This window comes from Hypanus sabinus, chromosome 5, assembly GCF_030144855.1.
Source record: "Hypanus sabinus isolate sHypSab1 chromosome 5, sHypSab1.hap1, whole genome shotgun sequence".
In the NCBI taxonomy this organism is placed as follows: Eukaryota; Metazoa; Chordata; class Chondrichthyes; order Myliobatiformes; family Dasyatidae; genus Hypanus; species Hypanus sabinus.
Window position 1 is genome coordinate 165,598,435 of NC_082710.1, and position 12,268 is coordinate 165,610,702.

At 41.8% G+C, this 12,268-nt stretch overlaps 1 protein-coding gene across 2 annotated transcripts in view; it reads right to left on the minus strand.

The window, feature by feature from the left end:
- Nucleotides 1-32: 32 nt before the first annotated feature.
- LOC132394543 (RNA-binding protein 4B-like) overlaps nucleotides 33-12,268 on the minus strand; it is a 56,078-nt gene continuing 43,842 nt past the window's right edge. The window contains exons 3-6 of one of the 2 annotated variants that reach the window (XR_009512360.1): nucleotides 10,165-10,226; nucleotides 9,846-9,936; nucleotides 9,102-9,216; nucleotides 33-368 (exon numbers count right to left, since the gene is read on the minus strand). The gene's annotated coding sequence lies outside the window, so the exon portion shown is untranslated. The remainder of the gene's footprint in view (nucleotides 369-9,101; nucleotides 9,217-9,845; nucleotides 9,937-10,164; nucleotides 10,227-12,268) is intronic. The other variant, XR_009512359.1, reaches the window with a different exon arrangement.

Sequence of the window (12,268 nt, forward strand, 5' to 3'; positions counted from 1 at the left end):
AGAGTATTTGCACACAATGAAAGGCAGGGAGATGCAGTATAAGAATACCTTATTTATTTTTGAGATTTTACTGAATGTGACATTAACTGGAAAACACAGATGGGTGGTGTGGGGGTTAACATACAATATGAAATAAAACAGAAGTTTCACACAATGTCTGATATAGTTTGAAACAGCAATCAGATGCAAAGTCCATATCATTGTCTGTAAAGTTCAACTTCTGCCTAGGTTTAGGCCTTTCATTCAGTATCTTGCAGTGAATTACTCTCCTCTAGATGTTCTAAAATCTTTCCACCATCCATAAAACACCAATCAGCAGCATGGTGGAGCTTTCCATCGGGATGGGCTTTATGTATTTCCATGAATACCTACAAACCCGAGAGAAATCAAAATTGTTTGCATGTCTGGCAGCACATCCCCTCTCTTCATGCATTATGGCCCATGTGCCACATGCAACACCTTCCAAACTTGAAAATTCCACCCCAATGACAAAGCAGCAGGTACATGAAAATACCAACTGTTTTCAGACTTGTCTATACCAAACTTGACCTAGATTCACATCACTAAACATTCATTACAATTAAAGCAAAATCTTCAAGCATGAAGAAGAAATACCTTTAACAAAAGGATTACAGTGGTTCAAAAGGCCAATGTACTACCATCAACTCTCTGACTTAACACAGGAGCCCCTCAGGGCTGCACTAAGTCCCCTCCTTTACTCCCTATACACCCATGACTGTATCACTACCCACAGCTCTAATCTGCTAATTAAATTTGCTGACGACACTACATTGATTGGCCCAATCTCAAACAATAACAAGGTGGTCTATGGGGAAGAAGTCACTTCTCTGACACAGTGGTGTCAAGTAAACAACCTCTCCCTCAAAATAACAAAAACAAAGGAGTTGGTTGTGGATTACAGGAAGAATGGAGATGAGCTAACGCCTATTGACATCAATGGATCTGGGGTTGAGAGGGTAAACAGCTTTAAATTCCTCAGCATTCCCATCACTGAGGACCTCACATGGTCTGTACATACCAGTTGTCTGGTGAAAAAGGCATAGCAATGCCTCTTTCACATCAGACAGTTGAGTAAGTTTGGTATGGGCTCCCAAATCCCAAGAACTGTACCTCCCTCAACTGCAGATTCTGCAGAGAGTGGTGTGGACAGCCCAGCGCATCTGTAGTTGTGAACTTCCCATGATTCAGGACACTTACAAGGACAGGTGTGAAGGTCATTCACACATCTTCCCCAACAGGTCATTGGGGACCTGAGACACCCCAACCGCAATCTATTCCAGCTGCTATCATCAGGGAGACAGTACCACAGCATAAGAGCCAGGACCAAACAGGCTCCATGACAGCATCTTCCACCGGGCCATCAGACTGATTAACTCACACTGATCTATAACCATATAATTTGAAAGTATTTCTGTTACATTAACTGTTATGAAATAAAGTCAATTCATGAACAATTAAGGTTAGACTATATATACTGGTCTTACTGGTAATGTCCATTTGCCTAAAAATCCAGGACATACCCTCTTCTCATTACTATCATTGGGAAGGAAATAAGGGAGCTTGAAGACCCACAATCAATGAGTCCGAAATAGCTTCTTCCCCTCTGCCATCATCCTGAACAGTCCACAAACACTGGTTATTTACTTTTTGCACTATTTATTTTGTAATGCATGGAAAATTTTAATGTCTTTGCATTCTACTGTGGCCGCAAAACAACAAACGTCATCCAACTTGAGAGATACTAGAAAGAATCAGAAGTGATTATTTTTGTTGAAGTCAGTCATTCTTTAAATCAGTGAGTGAGAGATGACAAGTCTCATCGAGAGTGAGTTTTATTTGAGCCAGTAAAAAAAGGGTGTAAGCAGAGTAGCTATTGTCGGAATGGACCATTATTAGAATGGTCAGGCCTTGGCTCAACAGGCACAGGCTAGCAATTAAGATATAACAAGTGCAGGCAAGATGGTAATTAGGCAATAGAATACTCCTCATGGGATTGCAGGGTCCCCAACAGTCTCGCTGATGACAACATCTAAAGGAATTGCACTTAACTTCAGCTCCTGCCAAATTCAAGGAACCGGAGCTGGATGTATTCAGGATCATCCAGAGTGCAAGCTTCAGATAGTAAATACGTGACCACCAAGTCAGGCGAGTAAGCAGTCGGTACAATTCTACTGTGGCCATTCACCTCGGCAACAAATATGCCTCTTTGGATACTGGTGAGGGTGCGGATAATGACCTACTAGGGCACAGCAGCAGCAAGGCCAGTGGCACTGTGGCTGGTTCTAAAGCTCAGCAGGGAAGGGCAAAGTCAGGTAGAGCAATAGTGACAGGAAACTCAATAGGGGGATGGACAGAATATTCTGTGGCCGCAAAGAGACGGCAGGATTGTATGTTGCTCCCTGGTGCTCAGGTCCAGGATGTCTCAAGAGTGCCTGCAATGATCCTCAGGGAGGATGAGCAGCCAGAGGTTGTGGTACACATTGGTACCAATGACATAGGTAGAACAGGAGGTGGTGTTAGGAAGTGAATATAGGGAGCTAGTAAAAAGGCTAACGAGTAGGACATAACGTAGTAACCCATGGATTACTCCTAGTGCCTTGTGCTAGTCAGTGTAGGAACTGATCCAGGGAGCAGAGTTTCAGGTTCTAGGATAATTGGAACCTTCTCTGGGACAGGGGTGACTTGTAACAGAGGGACGGGTTGCACCTAAATTAGAGGGGAGCCAATAATCTGGCTGGGAGGTCTGCTAGTGCTACTCGGGATGGTTTAAACTAATTTGACAGAGGGAGGTGGGAACCAGAACACCAAGTCAGAAAATTGAGAGATAGCCAGGAAGGTAGATGCGTGGTCCAGCCTGTTTTTACTGGCGCTAAGTAATGGATACAATAGGACAGAGAGGGACTAAAGCATGGGTATTTTAATGCTACAACTATTATGGGTAAAGGTGATGAACTTAGTTCCATATACCAATCCATTCTCTATTATGTTGTGGCCATCAGAGATTTGGTTATGAGAGGGAAAGGAACGGAAGCTTAATGTCCCAGGGTTACGATGTTTTAGAAAAGACAGAGATGTAAAAGAGGTGGGGCTGTTGCTTTACTAATCAGGGACAACATCACAGCTGCACTCAGAGGGGACATAATGGAGAGCTCGTCCACTGAGTCTGTATGGGTACAACTCAGAAATAGGAAGGGTACAATCACTCCGACGGGACTGTAATACAGGGCCCACAAACACCACCAACACATTGAGGAACAGATATGTGAAGTGTAAAGACAATAGATGTGTTGTCATGGGGGACTTCAACTTTCCTAATATAAACTGGGATATTCTGAGTACGAGGTTCAGATGGGGCAGAATTTGTTAGGTAATCCAAGAAGGCTTCATAAATTAATATGTAGATAGCCCAAGAGAAGGGGCTAAACTGGACTTAGTATTGCGTACTGAGCCTGGCCAGGTGACCAACCTTTCAGTGAGTGAACAATTAGGGAACAGTGACCACAAATCGGAGCTTTACAATAGCTACAAATAAGTTTAAGTACAGAGCTTGCAGGAGAATATTAAGTTGCAACGGGGCAAATTATAACAGCATTAGATAGCAACTAAGGAAAGTTAATTAGGAACAGTGTTTTTGGGTAAGTCCACATCTGACATGTGGAGGGTCTTTAAAGACCAACTGAACAGAGTATGCACCAATTGGAAGGAAGGGCAGAAATGGCAAAGTAAGGGAAAAAGGATAAGAAAAAAGTAGGACAATTCAAGGATGGGGACGAGGTAGGAGGAAAAAGCATTTCCATGGATGCTGAGGTTGCTGGCAAGGTCCTTAATGAAGACTTCACATCACTATTTATCAAGAAGGATGTGGAAGATAGAGAGATCATTGCTGAGCATATTGATAGGCTAGGGCATTTTGAGTAAAGGAAGAGGTAGGGTTAGGTCTCTTACAGAGCATTAACATGGACAGGTCTCCAGGGCCTGATGGCATTTGACCTAGGTTATTATGAGAGGCAAGTGAAGATATTGCTGGGGTCTTGGAGGACTGGCCAGTTGCTAATGTTCCATTATTCAAAAAGGGAACCAGGGATAATTCCGGAAACTATAGACCTGTGAGTCTCACGTCAGAAGTAGGAAAGTTACTGGATAGAATTCTTAACGACAGGATTCATGAGCATTTGAAAAATCATGGCCTAATTAGGGAGAGCCAGCATGGCTCTGGGCGGGGAAATTTATGTCTTAATAACTTGACTGAGCTCTTTGATGAGCTGACAAGGTGACTGATGAAGGTAGAGCTGTGGATGTTGTTTACATGAGTTTTAGTAGGGTGTCTAACAAGGTCCCTCATGGGAGGCTCATCCAGAAGATTAAGATGTATGGAATCCGTGGTGAATTGGCCCAGAACTGGCTTGCCCATAGAAAACAACATCTAATGTTATCTAACATCTAAGCCGGTCTTTTTTTTAATGATTGGGGCAGAGGCTAGACTGCACAGGTGTGTGACGTAGTGCGGCAAAGGTTTAAAAAGGAGTGGAAATTTTCAACTGTCTTTTAAATCGAAGCAAGAGGTGGAGGGAAGAAGTAAAGGCAGCTCGGAGAGAAGCCGTCTTTTTTTAAAGTGATTGGGGCACAGGCGAGACTGCGCGGGCGCATGACGTAGCGCGCCAAAAGTTTAAAAGAAAGACCGCCATATACACAGGCCATCGTCGGAGTGGACTGAGGCAGAGTGGGATGGCTTTGGCTAGAACAGGCAGAGGCGAGGTCTGAACGGGGCACAACTGCGCAAGTGCATGGAAGTCGGCCTCTGAGATCAGGGGGAGAATTTAAAAAGCGAGCAGAAGCTGAGGACGAGCTTCACTCCAGGTGAGGCAAGTCCAGGTAAGCTCCTTTAATTAAGCTAATTAGCTTAAGAGTAGGCAATGGAGGCAGCAGTTAGGGCAGTCGAGTGCTCCGTTTGCAGTATGTGGGAAGTCAGGGCGAGCACAATTGTCCCTGATGACTAAACCTGCAAAAGGTGCATCCAGCTGCAGCTCCTGATAAACCGAGTTAGGGAACTGGAGCTGCAGCTGGATGAATTTCGGATCATTCGGGAGGCAGAGGCAAAAATAAACAGGAGTTACAGGTAGACAGTCAGATGGTCACCCCTAAGAGTCAGGAGACAGGTAGCTGGGTGACTGTCAGGAGAGGGAAAGGGAATAGACAGACTGAGCAGAGCACCCCTGTGGCCATTCCCATCAACAATAAGTATACCGTTTTGGATACTGTTGGTAGGGACGACCTACCAGGGACAAGTTGCAGTGGTTGTGTCTCTGGCACTGAGACTGGACCCTCAGCTCAGAAGGGAAGGAGTAGTGATAGGGGATTCAATAGTTGGGGGGGGGGGCAGATAGGAGGTTCTGTGGGAGAGATCTAGAGTCCCAGATGGTCTGTTGCCTCCCTGGTGCCAGGGTCTGTGATATCTCGGATTGAGTTCTCAGTATTCTCAAGAGGGAGGGTGAGCAGCCAGATGTCGTGGTCCATTTAGGGACCAATGACGTGGGTAGGAAGAGTGAAGAGATCTGGAAAGATGAGTTTAGGGAGCTAGGCGCCAAGTTAAAGGACAGGACCTCCAGGATAGTAACCTCAGGATTGCTACCAGTGCCACGTGCAGGTGGGTTTAGAAATAGTAAGATAGTGCAGATCAACACATGGCTGAAGACATGGTGCAGGAGGGAGGGCTTCAGATTTATAGATAATTGGGCAGTTTTCCAGGGAAGGTGGGACCTGTTCCGGTGGGACGGTTTACATTTGAACTGGAGGGGGACAAATATTCTTTGCAGGTAGGCTTGCTAAAGAGGCTCCAGTGGATTTAAACTAGATACGAGGGGGGAGGGGATCCAGAGTGTAGGAACAGATGTATGGGAGAAGGAAGAAAAAGATGATACTAAAGTTGTTTGCACCGTTAGAGATAAACAGAGAGGAAGAGGTGGAGAATTTCTTAAATGCATTTATTTTAATGCTAGGAGCATTGTAAGAAAGATGGATGAGCTTAAAGCATGGATTGATACGTGGAAATATGATGTTGTAGCTTTGGTTGCAGGAGGGGTGTGATTGGCAACTAAGCAACTAAATATTCCTGGATTTCGTTACTTCAGGTGTGATAGAATTGAAGGGACAAGAGGGGGTGGTATTACGTTGGTTGTCAGAGAAAATATTACAGCAGTGCTCTAAGCAGGATAGATTAGAGGGCTCGTTTAGGGAGACTATTTGGGTGGAACTGAGGAATGGGAAAGGTGTAGTAACACTTACAGGGGTGAATTATAGACCACCTAATCCGGAGCAAGAATTGGAGGAGCAAATTTGCAAGGCGATAGCAAATATTTGTAGTAAGCACAGGGTTGTGATTGTGGGAGATTTTAATTTTCCACACAGAGACTGGGAAGCCCATACTGTAAAAGGGATGAATGTTTGGAGTTTGTAAAATGTGTGCAGGATAGCTTTTTGCAGCAATACATAGAGGTACCGACTCAAGAAGGGGCAGTGTTGGATCTTGTGTTAGGGAATGAGATAGGTCAGGTGACTGAGGTATATGTTGGGGAGCACCTGGTCCAGTGATCACAGTGCCATTAGTTTCAATATAATTATGGAGAAGGATAGGACTAGACCCAGGGTTGAGATTTTTGATTGGAGAAAGGCTAACCTTGAGGAGATGCGAAAGGATTTAGAAGGAGTGGATTGGGACAATTTGTTTTATGGGGAGGATGTAATAGAGAAATGGAGGTCATTTAAAGATGAAAATTTGAGAGTACAGAATCTTTATGTTCCTGTGAGGTTGAAAGGAAAGGTTAAAAGTTTGAGAGAGCCATGGTTTTCAAGGGATATTGGAAACTTGGTTCGGAAAAAGAGAGATATCTACAATAAATATAGGCAGCATGGAGTAAATGAGGTGCTCGAGGAATAAAAAGAATGTAAACAGAATCTTAAGAAAGAAATTAGAAAAGCCAAAAGAAGATACGAGGTTGCTTTGGCAAGAAAGGAGAAAATAAGTCCAAAGAGTTTCTACAGTTATATTAATAGCAAAAGGATAGTGAAGGTTTAAAATTGGTCCCTTAGATAATCAGAGTGGACAGCTATGTGTGGAGCCAAAAGAGATGGGGAAGATTTTAAACAATTCCTTTTCTTCGGCATTCACCAAGAAGGATATTAAATTGTGTAAGGTAAGGGAAACAAGTACAGAAGTTATGGAAACTATGATGATTAAAGAGGAGGAAGCACTGGCACTTTTAAGGAATATAGAGGTGCATAAATCTCTGGATCCTGACAGGATATTCCCTAGGACCTTGAGGGAAGTTAGTGTAGAAATAGCAGGGGCTCTAACAAAAGTTTTTCAAATGTCATTAGAAACAGGGATGGTGCCGCAGGATTGGCATATTGCTCATGTTGTTCCATTGTTTAAAAAGGGTTCTAAGAGTAAACCTAACAATTATAGGCCTGTCAGTTTGACGTCAGTGGTGGGTAAATTAATGGAAAGTATTCTTAAAGATGGTATATATAATTATTTGGATAGACAGGGTCTGATTAGGAACAGTCAACATGGATTTGTGCGTGGAAGGTCATGTTTGACAAATCTTAATGAATTTTTTGAAGAGGTTATGACGAAAGTTTACCAGGGTAAAGTAATGGATGTCGTCTATATAGACTTCACTTTGACAAGGTTCCGCACGGATGGTTAGTTAGGAAGTATTAATATTGAAGTAGTAAATGGATTCAACGGTAGCTGAATGGGAGATACCAGAGAGTAGTGGTGGATAACTGTCAGGTTGGAGGCCGGTGACTAGTGGTGTGCCTCAAGGATCCAATGTTGTTTGTCATATACATTAATGATCTGGATGATGGGGTGGTAAATTGGATTAGTAAGTATGCAGATGATACTAAGATAGGTAGTGCTGTGGATAATGAAGTAGGTTTTCAAAGCTTGCAGAGAGATTTAGGCCAATTAGAAGAGTGGGTTGAATGATGGCAGATGGAGTTTAATGCTGATGAGCGTGAGGTGCTACATTTTGGTTGGAATAATCAAAATAGGACATACATGGTAAATGGTAGGGCATTGAAGAATGCAGTAGAACAGAGTGATCTACGAATAATAGTGCATATTCCCTGAAGGTGGAATCTCATGTGGATAGAGTAGTGAAGAAAGCTTTTGGTATGCTGGCCTTTATAAATCAGAGCATTGAGTATAAGAGTTGGGATGTAATGTTAAAATTGTAGAAGGCATTAGTAAGGCCTAATTTGGAGTATTGTGTACAGTTCTGGTCACCAATTTATAGGAAAGATGTCAACAAAATAAGAGAGAGTACAGAGAAGATTTACGAGAATGTTACCTCTCTTTCAGCACCTAAGTTACAGAGAAAGGTTGGACAAGTCTTTATTCTTTGGAGCATAGAAAGTTGAGGGTAGATTTGATAGAGGTATTTCAAATTATGTGGGGGATAGACAGAGTTGATGTGGATAGGCTTTTTCTATTGAGAGTACAGGAGATTCAAACAAGAGGACAAGAGTTGAGAGTCAGGGAGCAAAAGTTTAAGGGTAACACGAAGGGGTATTTCTTTACTCAGAGAGGGGCAGCTGTTTGGAACGAGCTTCCAGTAGAAGTGGTAGAAGCAGGTTCGGTATTGTCATTTAAAGTAAAATTGGATAGGTATATAGGCAGGAAAGGAATGGAGGGTTATGGGCTGAGTGCAGGTCAGTGGGACTAGGTGAGAGTAAGCATTCAATACAGACTAGAAGGGCCGAGATGGCTTGTTTCCGTGCTGTAATTATTATATGGTTAATAATGATAACTCAGAGATTGTAAGGTTGTCATTTGGCCCCAGATGTGAATGAAGATGCTATTTGGTTTTGTTTATTGAAGTCCGTCATCTTGATTATGGCGGAAAAGTGGCAGACAGTGTGCATCATCAAAGTGTATGCCGAAGGTTCTTTTATACATCACACACCATCTAAGCACAGCAAAAGAATAATGCCTTTTAATAGTCATATCCTGCCCAGGAATGGAAATGTATTGACATTATTTCATTATCACTTGTCTAATTCCTGGAATTCCTTACCTAACAGCACAATGGGAGTACTTTCACCACAAGGACTGCAGCGATTCAAGGACATTTCTGCTTGAACAATTAGAGATGAACTTCAATTCCTGGCTTTGCTAATGATACCCACATCCTGTGAGGGAAGTAAAAACTGCATTAAGCTCATAGCTCATAGGACCATAAAAAGAAACACGCATCATGGTTGGGTTAATCATCACCCTGGTAAAGACAACTTAAGCAGATTGCAAGCATTTTGCCTTTTCCACAAATACTTGTCCACGTGAGGAATTGAGGATATAAAAAAATCATTTTGAACCTATGTAACCTCTGGCTAAAAGAAAAATAGGGATTGAATAGGAATTTTTGAACTGAAGTAAACTCTGTCTTCAGCAGTTAGCTAAAACAAGCTCATTACCAGTTCTCCTTGGTGTACAGAGACACACAGAATTGATAACATTATACATTATATCCTCTAAGTAATTAAGTTTTGCACCAACAGACTTGGTGAGCATAGTAGTTCAAATAACATCTTGCAACAGTAATGAATGGGGCTTACTATGTATAAATATACAGCTGTAACCTGACTAAGTGGGCCCACTTGTCGGATGGTGGCAGTACCGATGTGCCTTCCCTTTGACAACTGGGTCTCAAACTCCTGCTGGAGGATGCGCAATAAACTGTTGTAACTATAAGAAGCTGGTCCCCCGAGTTTTATTCAGATTTGACCTTAACACACTTTAACACCCAAAACTTTTTACTTACCAGAAAGAAGCATTCTTTATTCTTTAGTTTCCATGAAAAGCCAGCAGAAACCTGTATGCTGTGACCAACAATAAAGGACTTGAACAGCAACCTTGAAAGAGATAATAATCCATAATTAGCAATGATTAATACTGATTACCAGGCTTCATTAACTGTTCCAGCATTTCAGTCAGCTTGCCTGATTTCCTGAAAAACCACTGCAATTTGTAAAGGATCTATACTGTCATATTTAATGTGAAAACATCTTTTGATTTTACTCTATCCCAAGTTTAGACTTCAAATGGCACTTAATGGGGTGAGAAAATAATTATTTTCCTACCCGGCCAGGTTTCATTCAAGTTACGTGCAACTGCAGTTTACTTTCTGAAGACATACGTCGATCTGCAAGAAATATTATAGCTTTGAGTTTTACTATTTTGAAATGGTTTACCATGACAAAAACTAGCAGCGAGGCTTGTGATGGAATAACTGCCACTTGTTTAAAGGTTGACAGTTGACCTTTAAATGTGTGGAGATATTTGAAATAGTGGGAGAATCCAAAGCCAGAAAGGACAACCTCAAAAAAGAAAGACATCCCATTAGAACGGAAAAGAGGAAGAATCCCTTTAGCCAGAGGATAGCATATCTGTGGGATTCATTGCCACAGATGGCTTTGGAGACCAAGTCATTGGGTATATTTAAAGCAGAGGTTGATGGGTTCTTGATTACAAGGGCAGCAAAGGTGATGGGGACAAGGCAGGAGAACAGGGCTGAGCGGAAAGTAAATCAACTATGATTGAATGGCAGAGCCGACTTGATGAGCAAAATGGCCAAATTCTGCACCTAAGGTCTAATGGCTGCAGAGCGAACATGCATGGTTTGCAATATCACAGGTCAGTACCATTTGCCCGACTTGCAAGTCATCCAGTAGTTCAACCAATCACCCATACCTCACAAGCACGTTGATCAGCTGTGTTTCTGATGCACTGCAGCAATCTGCAGAAATATATCCACAAAACACCTCCCAACCCTTGGTGGTCACCATCTGGTTTAGAAGAATACCCAACATATCCATGTTCATCTCCAAGTCACGTACGACTCTGACATAGATCAACTTTGCAATTTGCTTTCTCACTTCTAGACAAAATGTGTGGAAATGCATTAATGCATAACTGGATTAATAGTTGGAAAAAGGAAAGTTCAAATTTCACCATGGTAATTTATTGGAGTTTAATTAATAGAAAAGAATCTGGTGGTCAATAATAATGTCATTCAAGGTGTGAAGAAATTGGCAAGATTTTCAGAAAGAAATGTTATTGGGTCAGAGGCAGTGTGGAGCACACAACCGTCCTCAGCAAGCAGCCTGTTGTACAGCAAGCATTTAATTCACTCAAAAAGCAAGAACATAAAGTGCGAAGAGGCTGACAGATGACTGTTTTTTAATAAGAGAAAGGTAATCTCCCCAAAAAAAAATTGCAGTGAGTGACAGCAATAATTAAATCCCACTTAGTTGCACCAGTGCAGTCACTAGATTGACTAACACAGAGAATTACCCAATCAAAGCTAACCTGGGTGCAAATTGTGTTATCACTATTGTAGCTTTTCATTGAGATAAGTAAAAGCACCATCCTTACCCAGCTTGGGCTAGATTGACTCCAATGCCGCAACGTGGTTGACTTCTAAATGCTTCCCGAAAAATCAAACAGAAGATCCGCAACCTACTCGGAGAGTCTCGGATTGGACATTAATGTTCAGCTTCACTAAGCAACACCGTATTCAGCGACAATAGTCTCGACAACATTGCAAGAGCACTTTCGCCCATCCATTGTAGCAGTTCCAACAGGTGTTTCACCTGTTCCATTTCCAGGGGAATTTAGGCAGGTGGTATATGTGGCTTTGCCCACACGTTGAAAAAGATTTAAAGGTACTCATCAAATTGTATAAGAAAACAAAACAATTATTTTTTTCTTATTTTTGAGCATTAAATCTCAAACATCATCCACAACATACCTCTGGTTCTGGTCATCTGCAGCTGAATTGATCACTTATTCTTTTATTACTCAAAACCTGATTAATTCTGTTCAGAGCATGAAAAAGTTTTAAATACTGCTCTGCCTGTATTATAACTTGTCCAACATCTAGTTAATCTATCAGCACTGTATTCACTGGCCCACACCAGCTCCTTGGAAACTAATGGCTTGTTTTAAAATTATAGGTTTTCAAATTCTAAGAGCTGATATCATTTATTGGAGACTGAATTTTATTAGAAATTCAAATTCAGAGGGCATACTGGAAAACTGCAACGAAACTCATGACTGTAATATTAATAAAAAGAAAAACTTATGGCGAAATGGAACACCCTTTGTCAATACACACTCCGTATTCCAGAGAAAAATAAATAACTGTACTGTGCTTTAATCGCTGAAATAAAGTTTATTGACCTG